Source organism: Ambystoma mexicanum, chromosome 7q, assembly GCF_040938575.1.
Source record: "Ambystoma mexicanum isolate Mex_15411 chromosome 7q, UKY_AmexF1_1, whole genome shotgun sequence".
NCBI lineage: Eukaryota > Metazoa > Chordata > Amphibia > Caudata > Ambystomatidae > Ambystoma > Ambystoma mexicanum.
In genome coordinates, this window is record NC_090941.1 from 634,424,971 (window position 1) to 634,441,535 (window position 16,565).

Consider the following 16,565-nt stretch of genomic DNA (forward strand, 5'->3'; position numbering starts at 1 on the left):
GATCTCTTCTCTTAGTGGCAATATTTGTTCTAAGGTTCTCCACATAAATATCCCCTGTTAGGTGCTATCAAGAGGTTCCACCATTGTTGTTAAAGAGGCAGACAAGGGGGGCAATGTTGTTGTACTGAACATACAAGACTATTTAGCTATGGGCGAAAAACACCTAGCCACCCCAGGTTGCTACCAACGCCTTACCTGTAATCCAACCAAGAGGGTTGTGCAAGATTAACAGGCTTTAGTTGAAGAATGGTATAATCTAGGATATCTCACTAATGAGGAAAATAACTTTTTGGGTATTACTGAACCTATCATGCCCACTCTATACTGTTCAACCAAGATACGCAAACCATTCACAACTCTTCCTGATTTAAGGCAATCATGAATGGTATGGGTTGGGCCACAGAAGGTATCTCACATTTCCTGGACAACACACTTAAACAACATGTGGTGAAAATGCCCTATTATAATCAAGATAGTACACAAGTGTTGCAGTTTGTATCTACTATTCATTGGCAGAAAGAATACCTTCTTGTGACTTTGGATGTTACTGCACTGTATACCAGTGTTGATCATGAACTAGCAATCAAAACAGTAGAATATACTTACCAGAGTTGCTCAGCATCTTATCACATGCACATTGAAATACTTAAAATGTTTCTTAGGTTTACTCTAATCAATAACGCATGCCTGTTCAATGGTGTTTATTATGTACAAACCAAAGGGGTGACGATTGGGGGCCAAATATGCACCAGCCCTTGCCAATTTGTTTATGGCACAATTTGAAGAAACACATGCTCCCAATAATAATGTTTTCTCTAATGACATCATTGCTTGGAAACCATATATTGATGATATTTTGATCATTTGGAAAGGTACTGAAGAAAGCTTTGATGACAATTCTGTATCTTATATGAATAACAAGAGCTTTGGCATTACACTCACAGGTCATTGCAATGGAGATAACATTGATTTTCTTGATCTTCACATTGCCATTAACAATGATACTTTCCGCAAGCCGACTGAGGCCAATTTTATACTTCATGCCCAAAGCTGCCATCTACAATCCAGCATTAATAATATCCCAGGTGGGGAATTTTACAGGGCAAGACAAAACTGTAGCAAAGACAGTGATTTTGAATGTGAATGTGTTATGTTGAGCCAGAGATTTCTGCCAAGGGCTTATGAACCTGACATCATCACTAAAGCCTTGCAAAAATACAAGTCCACTGACTGGTCCAGCATGCTTGACACAGGAACCAAACAAGCGAAATCGGTCAAAGATGTGAGGATCATCACTAAGTACTCACAAGACACACCTGCTTTTTACAGACTTGTGTCGAAGCATTGGCACATCTTAAGCTTAGAAAATGATTTGCTTCCTTTTCTGTCAGATAAAGCCAAGTTTGTTTACACCAGAGCCCAAACTATTAAAAACAAACTCAGTCCTTCTTTTTTGGATACAAGCAACTTAGCCGCAAGACAGGGGAGCGATTGCTCATACCTGCACTGCGCTTTCACAAATGTGGCACATGTACAATGTGTAAATACGCACATCACGACTGTGTTGAATTCAACTGATTCAAATGGTACTACAATTAAGATCATAGACTTTATAAATTGTAGGACCACCTTCATGGTCTATGCACTTATTTGCATATGTGGTAAACTTTATGTGGGCAGCACAATCAGACAACTGTGCATTAGGGCAACAGAACATCTAGCCAGTCTGAACAGTCAGGATCAGCAGATGCCTCTTGCTATTCACCAGCAACAGAATCATTAATTTGTGGATAAATTAGACCTTCGATTCATTGGTCTAATGAGAGCCAAGAGAGGAAAGAGGGGAGGGGATACGAAATTGAAATTGAGACAAATGGAGAGTAAATGCATTTGTCTTCTGTAATGTACTCAAGTGAGTCTTAACACAACCACGAGATTAATGTTTTCTTATGGTCAGATTAATGTTTTCTTGAGATAAGGCAATTGCAAATTTAAACAAATCATAATATTATGAGCATGTCTTTACGTTATATTGTCCTACTGATTTTATTTATTTATTTATTTATTTATTACATTTGTTACTCGCCCAGACCCACGGGTATCACGGCGAAAATTCAATAAATTGAGGCATTTTCATACAGTCTTACAGTTACAATCACACAGAACAAATTTAACTACAATACAAATAAAACATATGATCACATTTCTTATACTCAATTCAGTCGGTCAAGGTAGCAGGTCACATGTTATTTGAAAACTTGTTACTAGAGGCGAGCCCTAGGGGAGCATGAAGGACATGGGCTACGTTTGCTGTTTAGATTCAGGGAGTGCGGTGACCCAAAGCATTCAGTTAGGTTAATATTTGTTAAATAACCAAGTTTTCAGAGCTTTTTTGAATCTTAGTAGGGAGTCCTCATTTTTGATACTAAAGGGTAGTGCGTTCCAGTGCGATGGGGCTAGGACTTTGAAGCTACGTCCTCCTGCTCTACTAGCATTTGCATTAGATTTGTGAATGATATCAAACTCTTGTTCTTTGTGATGTATATCAACTCAGCGAGTAAGTGCAATTCTGAGCGGGAGATGCACCTCATCACACATTAACAAGTCACATACCCAAATATGGGTAATACTTGGTTTATCTAATCTTATTTATTTTGAATCTACCATCCGGACTGTGCAATGGGCAATACAATCTGCAATGGAATTTTCACAGAGGATTACGCATGATGACATATTTAGAGTTAATTTCATTTCCAATATATTAATCAGACTTTCAGTAGTAATTACAACTACATCACATTTAATGACGATTACATGCGCAACATGTCATATTCTGACATAGAATACGTTTCGTAACATTGGGGTCTATTGGATTATGTGCAGCTTCTGGGTACCTAGTGCATTAGTTTTCACATTGCAATTTATACGTGCATTTGCCTTTATAGACAACAACACTCCAATTCATATTTGTATTGTACAGTAATTGCTTCGCAGTTTCATTTTTAACATACTATTGAGCAATCCTTGATAGGAACCACAACATTTTTCAGCTGCAAGCATGTGCAAGCCTAACTATAAACATATGACATCATGCGAGTGACGCCATGTGCACTAACATCACAGTGTGCGTGACGTCACATGCATGGGATCGCTATTGTAAAAACAATAGCGCAAACCCGCGACACTCCTCATGCGCGATGCCGGAGGTAGATAGACCTGAGATTACAGCGTGACATTGGTAAAATAATCCAGCTATCACTGTTGTTGCTATGCATAATTTCTAAGGATACTTACATGAGCAAGTATTATGAAGCATACCAATTGTTTCATTGTCACAGGTCATGGACTCATACTGACAAGTTATTTTGGGGGCTCACACCCATTCTAACGAGAACACGCGCATTTTCGTAAATCACATTTCACATACATACGGTAAGAGATTTCCTCAAGATTTTGCTACAAAATGATATAATAACTGTTCTTTACCAGCAATAGATTTAGCACATTTAAACACAATAGTTTTCTCAAATTTATCACAGTATGAATATACACTCTTCATAATGCAATTGCTAGCAACCCACATGAGATGTGACACATTAGAGTTGTAATGGTGCCTAAGAGCCAGCTATAGTAGGTTTCAATTCTCATGATATTTGGAGGCTACGTCCAGTATATTTTGGTAATAAGATGTACTACAATCCTTTATACAGTTTGTACCACCAGGTTCATAATTATTTCAGATAAACAATGGGTGAGTTTTTACTCACTACATCACTGGATGAGGGATTTCACAGGGTGATAATATGTCCATGGCACTTGTGAATTGCGCTATTTGATGGGGCTGACATGCCAATATACCATCTGGGTTTAAGACACTCATAATAATGAGCACTGAGTGGCTTCAATGTGGGTGAGATGCAACACTCATCTTTATGCTTAGTTAATCTGTGCCAAACAAAATAATTATTACTGAATTATTTTTATGAAAATGTACCTTTGTTTTGTTTTTCTGCTTCTGCACCCCGAGTGGATGCATTATTCATGGGTATAGATCCATTTGACCCAATTTCTCAATATTTGACTCAACAATGCACACATCTAATTCCTTGAAATCACATATCTTATGTATCAATCATGCATAGAAATGTTCTGTCATGTTACCATATACATTTGAAAACTTTGATGTGATTTCTTACGGTATTATGTTTTGTTCTGTCAGTCGTAAGGACGAGTAAGGTCGAAACATGTGTCGGCTGATCTACTTTACTAATAAACTATCTATTGGAAGATTTTCTCTGAGGATATATTGAACTAACTTCATTGTCAACCATAAGATCACTTAACTCTAAGAGGCAGAGTGTGAGACACCTTTTGTCCAACCATTTCCCCTGCTAGGAGGGTTGCACAATGTTTGCATGTCTTTATAGTCTCTGGACAGTGGGGAATGCGGGCTATAGATTTCCCCAAACTGGTATCTCATGAAAGGAGTATTGCACCTGTGTTGCCCTCTTATCTGTTCTTTATAGTTTCTTGACTCTTAACAATGTGGGTTACAGGTTTCAGCAAGCTGATATCTTATGAAAGGAGAATTGCACACGTGTTGCCCTCTTATTCGACTTGTTCGGTATTCATAATTGTCTCTTATTGTTAGTTGTTCTGCTCGGAGCACCCTGGGGTTACCTTTCTTTTTAGGCCAACTCACCAACTTCCTTCGGCGTCTCCGGATTAATCCTTGATTGTGTCGTAGACTATTGGTGGCCTGACAATACTGTTGACAGATCCCTTGTGACTGCCGCTGACGGTACTGCCCTTGTCTGGAGCTCCCCAGGCTCTGCCGGCTCTCAGCACCTTCCAGCACACCTGAGAATCTCACATTGGGCCAGAAGCAAGTCTTCAGAACATCTGGTCTTCTCTCCCTGCTGCCATCCACGACTGTTCTTCCTGCTGTGCCTGCTCGACTGCTCCACAACCTTCTCTTCCCACGTCGGCTTCTGCTGGTGCTCGCACTTCTGATTCAGCTCCAACTGCTTCGGCCTCTCGCCTGACTGTTTCTGCCTCTGCTACTCCTTCCTCCACCTGTGGATGATTCCCACATTTACATGTCCTGCTTAGGTGATTTGTATTGCAACAACTAGACTGCACAGTCTTCTTAGTAGCACCATTGATCATCATCAACTCTTTGTTCCTCTTTCTCATCCCAGTACCATTGGCATTATGGACCTTGAAGTCCATAGTGGTTTTAAACTTTCCATTTAGTTTTGATTGCTTTGTGAACTGAACATTATCAGAGCCAGGAGATGTTATGTGAATGAAATGTGTGTTGACATTGGGGTTAAGACTTCTACCTAAAACAGAAACATGATAATTAGAAGATGTTAAATTGAATTCATGAATTCCCAAGGTTCCAAGATTATTCTGTTTAGGTGACTTTTCATAGAATGTTCTCTGGGTTTTCTCATGGGAGACACTTGTACAATGGCAGCATGCCATTAGATATTTGGGAATTATCGGATCCTCATCCTCCTAAGAAGAGGAACACTGTGTGTCTCCCAAGGGAGTCACCATTTTACGCCGACAGCCATCTCCTCCCTCATGATGCCACCCCCAGGGTTAGGATCAGGGAGCGGCTGTCTTTCCCTGGCACATGGGAGGAGATTTTAGGCTGGGGTTCCGTGATGGCCCTGCAGGATTCGTCACAGCTGGCATACAACAGAAGCATCCAATGCACAGGCCAGAGATGCCATTCCGCCACACCAGAATCGACAGCAACAAATGGCCATCAACACCCGAGAGACATAAATAAGAAAAGCAAATAACAAAAGAAAATAGACAGAAAACTAATCAAAATGTAAGTAAACTGTTTTCTAACAAAGTATAATTGCCCTAAGCAAAGGGGTACACATACATTATTCAAAGTGAACTGTGTCAATACAAAATGTTATCAGTTTTATTAGAACATTTTACCTGTATTAGTAATGAACTATAACTTTGTAAGCAAACCAAACTACCTACATCAATGAAATAGTACAACATCACAAAACCTCACCTCCACCAAACCACACCACACTAAACATTAGCAATATATGTACATCTATTTAAAGAATCCTCTTAAAAACTGTAACAGAGCCAAATTACCACTTTTGAAACCAGGAAAACCACCAGTGAAGATTAAATGTGTGAAAAGAGGGATGTGAAAAGAGCAGTAGATCAGCAACAATAACACCTGGTAAGTGCACCCTTGTAACTAAGGGATCATACCTGCACTAAAAGTAGGAATTGCTAAAAGAAAACAAATGTTAGTAAACAATCACCACAGTAAAGACAAACTATATTATTTTTAAGTGAAATATAGGTGGTAAGAACTTATCACAAACAATTATACATTGGTAGCTATCATCTAGAGGCACATATTTAACTAAGACCTTTCGAGTGACATCTCATAAACGAGAGGCAAGTTGCAGTTGTTTATGCTGTCACTTGTAACTTTAAGGTGAAATGCACTCCATACTTGAAAGCGACTGAAGGAAACATGCATGTTGTGTATCAACATCCCTGTTCTTTTTGCTAGCCCCATGCTGCAGCCATAAACCAACATAGCAGATGAGCCACAATGTAATGATCTGCCTCAACCCGCAAGCAAAGATATCAAACAAACACACCAGAGAACATGCCATGTCCCTTTATTGTCAAGTCATGGAAGATGACAATAACTAATTGAATTTTTTCCTGCCATAATATCACACTATGATGCTAAAGCATTAAAATGGAAAGGCATAACTAATGTTTTCGCAAAGTATCCATACACAACACAGTGTTACCACTTACAAATGTACAAACTAATGAGCAGCAAGTAAACTTTGTCAATCACTACTTGTGCATATCTTGTTTCAGAACCAACTTTAAATGTTCATCAAAGTTTTTACACCAGTTAACACCAAATGGAGGAAGTTGCAGTTAGTCACCTCCATAACAAATACATACCCCACACCATGCACATCTGACATTACCAACAGAAATATGCGACCATGCAAACTATAAACTGTCCAAAGCACCTTCATCACAAGACAACTCAATTCCTCTCGACTGCCCCACAACACATACTGACACCATTCATACCTTCATCACACATCACAAATCCTGTCTCCAGAGGAAAGGCAGGTTTTAACTAAAGGGTTGTCCTTTGTCCAGACACAATCCATGCCTTGTACTCAAATGGGAGTTGAACTAAGAAGCTTTCTTTGCAAAGTTCGACTCAAGGCACACTTTGAACAGTCCCCAGGTAATGACATAGAATTCATAACAGGGTTTAAACCCAAGTCGACCTTTACACTGAGTGATGGAGAAATGCCCCCAGAGACATTAACATTAAAAAACCGGTGCACAAACAACTCCACAAAATACTGGATATGAACTCACATGCCTACAGTAATCTCTTGAGTGGTGAAAGAGCAGCCCTGTGTGGTATACAGCACAACCACAATGTAGTGATAAAGCTGGCAGACAAGGGCGGAGGATTAGTGTTGATGGATTTGGTTGTGAGAAGATGACACATGATTTATTGCTTAACTCTGACCATTATGTTTGGTTAGATTCTGACACCACACCCCAATTTATGGCTTTCTACAAGGACTACTTACCTCAGGTATAACGGCTGTTTTTTTGAGTCAACAAGAGGAGTGCTTTCTAACTCCACTCGATGTTAGATGACCCCAATTCTATGCCTTGCCCAAAATTCACAAGGATTGCCTTCATTCACCAGGTACACCCATAGTGCCCCTGTGTGGCTCAATGTTAGAGCCAATGGGAAAATACATTGATTTTTCTCTGTAGCCCCATACCATCTCTAAACAAGCTTTTCTAACGGAAATTTGAGATGTGACCAATCTCATTGAGCATTTCCCATTGGACCCATGGAGCCACCCTCAATGACTGTGGACATCACATCATTATATACACACATCCCTGAAGATCAGGCCCTGGAAGGGGCTGCATTGCTTTTGAACAAGAGATCATCCCCCCTTTTAGTCCTGATAGACCTTTTCTCAAATTGCTTGAACTAGCACTCTGTAAGTATTCTTTTGTATATGGGCATGGGCAGTTCCCACAAATTGAGGGAACCGCAATGGGAGTGGCATTCACACCAAGCATAGTGAATTTGTTCATGGCCTACTTTGAGGAACACCATATGTTTTCACCCATCAGGGTTTCAAGAAACATCCACCTCTGGAAGAGCTTCATTGATGATGTTCTATGTATCTGGGAAGTATAATTCCATTAGCTAGAGGAATTTCATTCATAGTTGAACACATTAAACCCTAACCTGAGGTTTACTCTCAATTTCCACACATAAAACATAGCAGTTCTGGATATTCTTATCTGTCACAAAGGAGGCGCTCTGTGCACCACTCTGTACAAGAAACCGACAGATAGAAACACTTTGCTACACTATAACAGCCAGCACTTCAAACCTCTGAACGAACATCTTCCATACAGTCAAATGCTTAGGGTCCACAGATATTGCACATTGATGGAAGATGTCAATGTAGCTGTAAAAATATCTATTTCTTTTCATTATGTATAAAAGATTGCAGGCTTTGAGAACTCCCAATGTTTTTAGTTAATTCCTTGTGCGATGAAATGAAGTGCTGAGGATCGCACACTTTGGTTAAGCAGCGTGCTATAAGCCCTTTGTTTTATTGCTGGTCTCTTGGCGACTGTTGTCGTACATCGCACAACCCCAACTAACCACTTTTAAGCAGCACGTAAAAGGGAAAAGAATGACGAGCTGCAAAAATAACATATGCTCATGTACTTGTGCCCCCACAGCGAAAATCAAAAGCTGGCACCCATGAATATATGCACAGTAAGTGAGAATATATCAATAGACCTACTGCTTAGACGAAAGTGTGCAAGACAAAATAGCATTGGACTTTAAAAAAAAGTAATGAACACCAGAAAACTAACCTGAGAGAGGAAATGTTCCAATAAATATGCTGGCAAATTATGAAAGGTGCTCACCTTTGAAACCCGGCAATTTGTTGTGAAATATTCCTAGGAAATCTAAATCCCAATATGATACAAGTGCCTGTGGTCTTGTGAGTAAGCGTCTGCACTGGGAACATGATAACCTGAGTAAAATCCTGGTAGCCAAGTACTTGAGCAAGCTTGACAGCCTAAAAAAAAACAAGAGGTTGCGTCCGCCCTCTGAAAAAAAGTTACGATGTCCACCCACATGTGTACTTTACCGGTGCCAGGAAAAGCAGCCACAATCAGGGGGAAATAACTGCACTTGTGTCCAGGATTGCAAACTCTCTTGCCACATTGTGGGCAAATACTTATGATTTACTTTCCATCTCATCATTTCCCTTCCTCGCCCCCATGTCTAGCTTTCAAAAATACTCTGCTTTATAAAGCAAACTTGAAAAGTACACATACCGTAGTTTCACTCCAATACATAAATCCTTACGCCATCTTGACTGTGGGACTACGACTACCACAAGGCAATTCAGCAAAAGGCAAAATATGGTCTCGGAGTGCAAAACTTTCAAGGTATGACAGTAGCACAGTTTAAAAAGAAATAATGCAGATGCCGTGTGGTATGAGATATTTAAAACTAAGAAAACACATGGATTTCCAGACGGTGGACTGGCTCCCATCCATGCAGTAACCGGGACCGCCCCTACTTAGTTTCAAAGCGAGGAGGCATCAAGCCCCCTTAAGCCATGTTTCTCTAAGTGGTGTTGTAAGGTGGGCTCATTTATTAGGCAACATGGCCTTTATTAGGATGACCCCTTGAAGCAAAGCAGTGTTCGTCTCAGTTACTGCCGGGCTGGAAAACCCACTATTGCTACACAAATATCAATTTATGTTATTACTGACTGGGAGACTACAAATACGAGAATGCAATTCTGCAAAAGGCAAAAAATGGTCTTGGAGTGCACAACTTTCAAGGACTGACAGCAGCACGGTTTAAAAAAATAGAATAATTTGGATGTTCATTCGGTCACCTATCCAAGCAGTAATCGGGGCTGACCCTGCTTAGCTTCAAAGCGGGACTGACCTTGCTTAGCTTCAAAGCACAGAAAAGGTCAGCCCGTTTCCCTAAGTGGTCTTGTAACTTTGGCTCATTTATCGGGTGACATGGCCTGAGGAGGGTGGCCCTTACTCACGCTGAAGCTAAGCACGGTCTGTCCTGATTACTGCATGGATGAGAGACTAGGATGGCAATCATTGGGATTTTTTACCCCCAACGTCACCATAGCTATAAAAAGATCTTTCAATACCCCCAAAGACCTGTAACCGTGGGTACTAAACTACACATACCCTCAGCTATTCATAGTCCTTTATAGCTGCAAGTATCGGCAAAATGGCAGGAAAAAAAAGGCTTTCCTGCTCCACCAGGTCCTCACCGAGTGCCCCCCTCATCTGTGCCAGATCCCTCCAGACCCAGCAGATGGCCTCCTAACCTCTCCTGCCCTCTTCCTTTCCCCCCAAAACATACACTATTTCTGTGACGCAGTTTGTTTTGAGATGTTATCTATTCGAGGCTACAGGAAGATTTGTATTGCAGACTCAATCCCTAGACCCCCCAAATTCCAAATTTCATGTGGTTCCCGCTAGCCACTCTCGACCTCTAGCCTGATGGCATTTGCATGTTTTTTGAACTGCAAATAGCTTTTTTCCTGCATTTTATTTTCCCATATCCTGAGCTATAGCCGCAGATATCTCTCGCATTGAGAAGAAAACAAGATGGTGGTCAATTAATTTCTAAAACCCCCCGGTTTTGAGTAAATCCCTGAGGGGAGCAACTATTCAGCAGAGCAGCGCGCTAAGAGGAGAAGATCTTTGGACTGTTGAGCAGATTGCAGCTGGGACCTAGAGTTGTGCCCCTAGTATCCCTCTTTTTTCTTGCACATGTAACTGGAGACTGGGGCTCCAGAGGTGCTGCACCCGGGTTAGACATGCCTAGCATTGGAGTGCCACACTGTTGTTAACTCCCCACCTCCCTATTGAGGGCTGACATTGAAAATTGGGGGAGAGTTTGATCCGGCCTGGCTCTACACTACAGATACCAGAATTCCTTGCTGCTACAGACTGGTACTTCTCAGAGGGATTCAACCCTCAACACCTGAAACCAATCAGCTTCCCGGATGATTGCTGAGGCATGAAAGCATGCTAGGAGGAGAAGATCTTTGGGCTGTTGAGCACATTGCAGCTGGGACCCAGAGTTGCGCCTCTACTTCCCCTGTTTTTGCTTGCACATGTAACTGGAGACTGGGCCACATAGGGGCTAGACCCGGGCTACACATGCCTGATTTTGGAGTGCAACACTGTTGGTACCCCCCTCCCTATTGAGGGCTGAAATTGAAAGTTGGGGGAGAGTTGGATCATGGCTGTCTCTACACTACAGATACCATAATTTCTTGCTGCTACAGACTGGTACTTCACTGAAACCAATCAGCCTCCCTGATGATTGCTGAGGCATGAAAGCATGCAAGGAGGAGAAGATCGTTGGACTGTTGAGCAGATTGCGCAATCTCAAGACTTTGTTAAGGCAAGGTTCCTACAGAGTTTCAGAAAATTGCTTTTCTGAATAACTTCTAAACGCATGAATGAAAAAATCTGAAAATATTCCAAAGTAATATTTCGAGGCAGCAGCCTGTGCATGGAACATGTCTATATGAATGGCTTCATAGTTTAAAAACGATGTGCTCGTGTTTTGAACAGCATTTTACATGGGGGTATTCGGCCTATAAAACTCCAAATTGGCCGCTCTGATTTCCCTCATTTTTTAAGGCAACTAGAATTTAGCTGGAATTGATACACCGGAAAAATTTGAATGTATCTATATATGATTCATGTGCAGTGACAACCAAGTTTTTAACTGAAAAAAATACAAAATGACATAAAAACACATGCCATCCATAAGCACAGGAGCTATAATCATACCCTGCATAGGCATCCGCCCCCACTGCATGCACATTACAAACATACACACACACACACACACACACACAATAAAATGCAATTCAAGCAACAATATGCACCCAACATTATCAGGACTACACAAACAATAAACACCCCCCACTAAGTACACATTAGAAACATACACGCACTAAGTTAAAAATACAAACCAACCATATACTCAGTAACCATGCCACACATACGCACGACAGTTATAACCACACCCAGAATAGGCATTCACCCCACTGCTTACACATTCCCACATACACTCAAGCAAAAACATACATAATTCCAGCACCAATTTGCAGCCAACATTATGACCACACACAGCATAAACACTCACCCCATTATCAAGACCCCACACAACATAGACACTCACCCCATTATCATAACCACACACACCATACACACTCTGCCATAACATAGACTCACCGCATTATCATGTGACACACTCACCTCGTGACATACACTTACCCAATTATCATCACCACAAACAACATGCACACTCACTCCATTATCATAACCACACACAATAAATATAAACACCCACCCCATTATCATAACTACCCACGACATACTGTGGCAAGTCAGAAGGAAGACACTCTCAGGTGACATTGTCAGGATGATTTATTAAAATTAAGAGTTTGAATGCCTAACCTTCCCTATCACTATGGGAGTTCCCTACCTAGGAAAATAACTAAGGTGCTTGTCAGTCTTTCGGAAGTTCAAAAGAAATACGTCCTCTGTCAACACTATCCTAACTAACCCTCCCACTATTTAAACTAACTAAGGCTTAGGGAATAACTCCCTTCCTCTGAGATACTGATAGTATCACTTTTTCCTTTAATATATGACTTCCAAATATCTTCTCTCTATTTCTTTGATCAGTCTCAGTAATTCTTCCAATGGGCTTAGGAAGTATATTTTCCCTTTTGGGACCTCCTTTGTAGACTTCTCACAGATTTCACTTCCGTAACTGTATCTCCCACAATACACTTGTTTATATTCCTGGTTGGGGGGATCGTTTCCTCCACCCTTGTGTATGGTTCACTTCAACTGGGTCTATCCCACCTTGTAACTGTAGTACAGCCTGTAGCTGTTTCTTAGCTAGGATTTGGAATTTCAAATGATCACGCTCTGTATTCACTTTAGAATCTCTTCCCTTTCCCAGGATATGACTTGAGCTTTCACACTATCACACTTTGTAGTTACTTCAGAGTCTTTTCCCTTTTCCCAGGGTGGGGAAATCACTATTTTATCTCTTACAATAATGGCTTTCTCAATAATCTCCCCTTTTGGGTCTTCATTCTTTCTTTTGACTTGTTGTAAGATTAATGGTGTTTTCCAATTGCTACTGAGATGACTTGGATTCACAACCTAACGATCCCCTCCTTGATGCCACCCGTGACTCTCGTACTCCCTGTTAACTTCCTCGTCAATAGAGAGCGTCTTCTGGAGTTGGGTACCTCTGGACTTTTCTTGACGGTTATCGACTGCTGGCACTTTCCCTTCTTGGATAGAGGGTTTCTCCTGGTTTCCCATTCTATGTTCACTTCTCATCTGGCTTTGGTGTTTCTGTCCTGGAACGTGAGACTGGACTGCTTCTTCCTCCCACTTGCAATGGTATGAGTGATGTTATTTGGACCACCGGTCCAGCACGGACATTTCACCATGGTCTCACTACCATTAGCATTCAGGCTCCTGCCTGACTGGATGCAGCAGCGTTGCTGATCCGCTTGTTCTGCTGGAGCAAGTTTAAAACCAACAGGCTCTCGAATTCCTGCTTCTTGCAGGTGTTGCGTCTCTCTGGGTCCTCCAGTGATGAAATCTGCTTTCCTTTCTCTCTCTCTTTCCATTACTTGAGGTTACGTTAAAAGACATACTTGTCTCAGTGGATTGGTAAATTCTATTTAAAGGGACATCATCCTGTTTATCAAAATAATGGTATCCCTGTAGAGTTTCCTCATCCCAGTGTGTATCTAAAGAGATTTCCTGAGTTTGAGAACATCTTATGTATGCCATAGTTTTTGCCAGTGTAGGGAGTTCCTCACGGGAACAAGAGTTCTTGTCTTCTAAGGGGGAGCCTCTCCCAGTGAGGTCCCACTTGCCTCTACCCCTAGGGAGGGTATTGCAGAGCAACCTCACCTCCCTATCCTCAAAGGAAGGCCCCTCACATGGGTAGAAGGGACGAATTCCCTCGATTTGTCACAATACACACTCACCCCATTATCATGAGACATAGTCACCCCATAACATAATTCATGCCTTGAAACACTTGTGTACAGGTGAGTTATAAATGCCATATCATATCATAACATACACACTCAATGCTGGCAATATTATGACCACACACAACATACACACTCACTACATTATCACGAAATACACCCCACACACCAACTCCATTATTATTATACATACTCACCCTATAACATAGAAACTTCACCCATTATCCTGAGACACACTCACCCATAACATAAAAACTCACTCTGTTGTCATGACCATACACAACATACTCAATCACCCCCACTGCATACACAACACACCCTTAAGTAAGGAAATAAATACTAACCCCCACTATGTACATATTACACACATACACTCAACCCCCACAGCGTAAACATTCCAACATACACTCAACAAAGAAAAGACATTGGGCCTCATTACGACCCTGGCGCTAAGGGGTCTGCGCCAGCGTTAGCTGCGCGGACCCCTTACCGCCAACTACGAGTTCCTGGAGCGCCATGGTCATTTTTCCGCCCGCTTTTTGCGGGCGGAAAAATCCATGGCGCTCTGGGACCTTGGTGTTAATTACGCCACCGTATTTTACGGTGGCGTAATTAACTCCTTCCCCACTCCCATTGAGCCCTATGGGGCCGAAATGGGAATGGGGAAGGGTAAATGGGTCAATGGGGACTTACCGCCCCGCCGACCTCGGAATGGGGCGGTAAGTCCGCCATCCGCCATGGCGTAAAGGGACTTTGCGCCATGGCCGGAAAGTCCGTCGCTGGCGGAAAAAATCCGCCAGGGTCGTAATGAGGGCCATAGTTTCATGAACAATATTCAGCCAACATTGCCATAACCACACACAGCAGATTCACTTTCCCCAATGGGTATGTATCAAAACATATCCTTACGCAAAGAAATACATAATTTAGGAAAGGAAAGACATAATGAATGTATTAACAAAAGACAAAAAACAAAACTAGAGCAGCAGATAATTGTAAAACATAACAAAGGCCTTCAAGAATATTGCCTAAAAAAATCCCCCTCATTTATCAAATGTACTCTAGCCCCCCATAAAATACTGTCAATATGAATATTAATGCCAAGTGCCAAGGACGAGTATACTCGTCCTTTTTAAATAGACTTCAATAATAGCCTGGCACTTAAGGGGTTAAAAATGAAATGTGGGCCATGTTTAACAAAACATTTATATGGACATCAATTTATAGTTGTGCAAGCTCGATTACATTTTCTATGATTACCACTTCCCCGCATCCACATTTTACGTGCTGCCAAACACGAAAACATATTTTTTGTTTCTCGAAATAATCCTGCTCAGCATAGCAGATTACATTTAATGTTAAAACAAATTTCAGTTGCTCTCCTGTAGATAAAATGATTCCCATCAGCGTGGATTAAATTGAAATCTGGCAGCTTCACAGCACTGTCACAATAACATTCCGTGCCATTTTCCACCCCGATAAGCAAATCGTTTCACCTTAATTTTACCAAATGGTGAAACAGTTAACAGTTACACCCAGAAGTTCCCAAAAATGATAATTCTTTGGCAAATACCCACACAGAGAAAACATACATAAAAAATACATGTGTAGTAATAGACATGTGAATACAAATATACAGACTAGCATGCAAAACATACATTACAATCATTTGCATTACATACATGCATGCATGCCTAACGTACACTACATAAAATTTCATACACAAACATTGTTTGCGTGTATACTGTAATAACGCTGCACCTATTCTTATACTCACATGACTGGAATAATCCTGCAACACTATAAATAGGCATGCATGTGTATTGACTGGAATAATGTTGTTACACTCCAAATACACACCCATGGGTAATGATACACAAAGTTACATTGCTGATGTATATGAATATCTTGGTAAAAAAACATTCACAGCCTAATATGATCAAATACACATAATACATACACAACACTTTTTGTTTTACACTTACCAGGTGTTCCAATTTGAAAAAAAAACTGCAATGTGAACATTTTTGTCCAAACAAACACTTCTTGGTTTAGAGACTGCACATGCAAATAATTAAGAATTGTGCATGCACAATGTATATCAACCAATCAAAATACAGAAACACATCGTGCCCAATCATGCAACTAGACCTATTAACAATATTAAACACTTCAATTGAAGGAAGTGACCTGTGCGGATGGAAAGTAAGTACCCATTACAAATTTATATACATTAAAACATAATGTTAACTTGGCATTTACAAATTGAACACTTTAAAATAATGTATTACCATTTTATTGCAGCACATTTCAAAATGTCAACAACAGCATCTCCTTTAGAGCCTTCAACCGAGCAACCGAGCAAGGTAGTAC

At 40.9% G+C, this 16,565-nt stretch overlaps 1 protein-coding gene across 1 annotated transcript in view; it reads right to left on the reverse strand.

The window, feature by feature from the left end:
• The window catches only part of RXFP2 (relaxin family peptide receptor 2), a 1,759,299-nt gene that overhangs the window by 696,043 nt on the left and 1,046,691 nt on the right, over nucleotides 1-16,565 (reverse strand). The gene's annotated exons all lie outside the window — the stretch shown is intronic.